A 2,780-nucleotide genomic window follows, 5' to 3' on the forward strand; every position below is an offset into this window, starting at 1 on the left:
GGCGCGGTGGCCAAGTGGTAAGGCGTCGGTCTCGTAAACCGAAGATCGCGGGTTCGAACCCCGTCCGTGCCTGCTCGAGGGAGCGCGGTGCTGTTCGCCAGCCTCGCGGCGTGGAGCCGCAAATGCCGCCCTCTTGGCGGCTCCTTTTTGTTCCCGGCCCCGAGGAGAAGGGAGGGAGGGCGGCCCCGCAGTTCCTGCGGCTTGGCAGGCCGGGGTGCACCGGCCGGGGGCGGGGAGAGGCCCCCCGGACCCTCGCTGTGCTCCCAGAGCCGGGGGGCCGCATCCTGCCCGGTGAGCGCGGCTCTGCTGAGCACTGTGTTTGTGGGGAGGGAGCAGCAGTCACCTCGTGCGGGAGGCATTCTCCGTGCTTTGCTGCAGGACGGGTGTCTCGAACGAGGTGAATCACAGTTAAGTAAAGCTGATGTTGCCAACACAGCGTTGTGGAGGAAGTGTTTGGTGAGCTTGGAAGCGACGAATCCCTCTTGCTGTCTTTAAAGGTGCTGGGTTTGATGTAATTCTCGTAGACAGAGTCTTTAAATGGTAGAGGGAGGCTGAATCCTGGAATAAACGAATACAGCCATGAAAAGCTTAGTGCAGTTGTGCCATTTACACCAGAACTGGCCTTGATTACTTGGTTCTTAGTGCATAAAGCGGTGCGAAGCTCTACACGTGTGCAAGGGCATTTCTGCTGGCTCTGTATAGCATCAGGTTGATTATTGCTGCTTCCAGACAGCTTAAAGTATGTAAAGAGTAGTCATTTCATTGCAAAATCACAATAGCCAGATATTTGGGAAGAGCTGAGGAGCCTCTTGGGGGGGGGGGGGGGGGGGGGGGGGGGAGAGAAAAAAAAAAGCTGCTTCCTTTGATGCTTAGAAAAAGCTGTTTTTGCTGTTTAATGTGCCACGCTTAGCCTGGGACCGTCTGGGTAGGAGGCTGTTTATCTTTCTCAGTAGGTACTGGAAGTGTGAGTGCGTAAGGTATTTGGGGAGGTTTGTACCAAACAGTTGTACAGTATGTTTTTAACAAGGCACAAAAATGCCATAGTACGTTTTGATATAAAAACAGGAAATGCAGTTTAGACCTTGTTTAGAAAAATGTAGACACCATTTTACTCGGAAAATGCAGTGCTGTCAAAAGCCTGTCAACTTTGCTGCAGGCTCTTGCGGATGAAAGTTTCAGCTTTGAAGCACTCTATTTTGACTTTTTAAAATTCTGTAGCGTCTCTGAGCAGAATGTCAAACCCAAATGTTTCTAATGACTCAAAAATCTTGCAGCTTTTGCAGAAAATTCAGAATTCTGTGGGTTTGTTTCTCATTGAAACCAGTTGTGAAACCGAGGTCCTCCCCGAAACAGGCTTGCCATCCAGTAAACTTGAGCAGTTGAGTCTTGCCCGAACGTGTGCCATGAACACAGGACTGAGCCAAGTATTTCAGTAAAGCTCTGGCGTTGCTGTTCTCTGTGGCCATAACACATCCAGGCAGCTTACCAGTTGCTTAACATCAGTCTCTGCAGAACTGGAATATTAGCTTCTATCTCACAGATGTCTTGTGAGGAAGGTTCTTTGCTCAGCACCTTGGGAAGGACCCACAGAAGAGCTCAGCACTGGGACTAACTGTACATCTTCACTGCTGGAACGAGCCCACCTGCCCAGATCCTCTCTGGTAACGCAGAGTTAGTTCTCTTTGTGCATCCTGCTCGCATTGCTGTCTTCAGGGCTCACTGACTCTTCACAAACACACTAGTCCTAGGGCACAGGGATTTTTCTTCTGTCCTCAGGACCATTTTTTTCTGTACAGAAAATAGTAGGTGCTATAAACACCACATTTCAACAGGTGAAGCTTTCAGAGCAAAGTCTGTCACTTTTCAAAGTTCCGGTTGGCTTATTAGCAGGAGTGGAGCTGTGCTTTGTGGCTCATGCATGAAGTTTACGCTAGGGCAAGATGCTGTGCTGAGCCTGCTGGGGATGAATCGCTAACAGCCCCGGTTCTGGCATGAGTGGAGGTTGCTGGTTACTTATGATAACCAAGTGACTTCTTACAGGAAAAGTTCAGGATGTAAAAATCTGGCCCATGTGTGTCTCTGTCCCCTAGCACGTGCGTTATGTTTGGCCTGCCTTACCTTGGACAGAAACATTGTACGGTTTGTTTCCAAAGCTGGAAATCAACAGCTAGACCCAACTGATGTTCAGGCTAACAAGGCTGCATCAGCTGACCTTCCGTGTGAGCAAAGTCCTGCCTAAAAATAAAATTCAAACAAAATGACCTGCTCGTCACATCCAAGCAGAGCTGATCCTGCTGTTCTCTCTCCCAGCTCGCTGACAGAGGCGCTTCTGGGCTCTTGGATCTCTGGCTCTGCTCTCAGTGTTGTCTCTGCACCTTCATGCTCTGCAGGAGCTCATGGTGCCGCAGGGTTGTGTTGAGGTGGATCACATGTTCTCTTGCCTCCCAAATCCCCAGCCCATTCTTCTTGGGAAATAAATTTGATTTTGGCGTTAACTTAATAATTAAAGTCCTGAAGTGTCAGTGAAGTTTAATCAAGATGCTTACACTCTGATCATAGGTGTGCTGGAGATAGGTTTTTGGGGGTGGAAAGTGGACTGGGAAGGGGGAAGTTGTTTGTTTTGGACACAAATCCTGACCAAAACCAACTCAAAACCTTTAGGTTTCCCATTAAGGTTGCGCTAAGATCTTTGATTTTGTTCCAGAAAACATTGAGCAGTCTCCCTCTGAATGTAACACCTCTATTAAATGAGGAATTATTAAATGAGGCCCCTTTTAATT

General features: G+C 48.8%; 1 non-coding gene across 1 annotated transcript; it reads left to right on the plus strand.

Annotated features, from left to right (window-relative positions):
• Positions 1-72, plus strand: TRNAT-CGU (transfer RNA threonine (anticodon CGU)). Its single transcript has one exon. It is a non-coding gene; the product is annotated as a tRNA-Thr (tRNA).
• Positions 73-2,780: the final 2,708 nt, after the last annotated feature.

Source organism: Anas platyrhynchos, chromosome 19 (assembly GCF_047663525.1).
Source record: "Anas platyrhynchos isolate ZD024472 breed Pekin duck chromosome 19, IASCAAS_PekinDuck_T2T, whole genome shotgun sequence".
In the NCBI taxonomy this organism is placed as follows: Eukaryota; Metazoa; Chordata; class Aves; order Anseriformes; family Anatidae; genus Anas; species Anas platyrhynchos.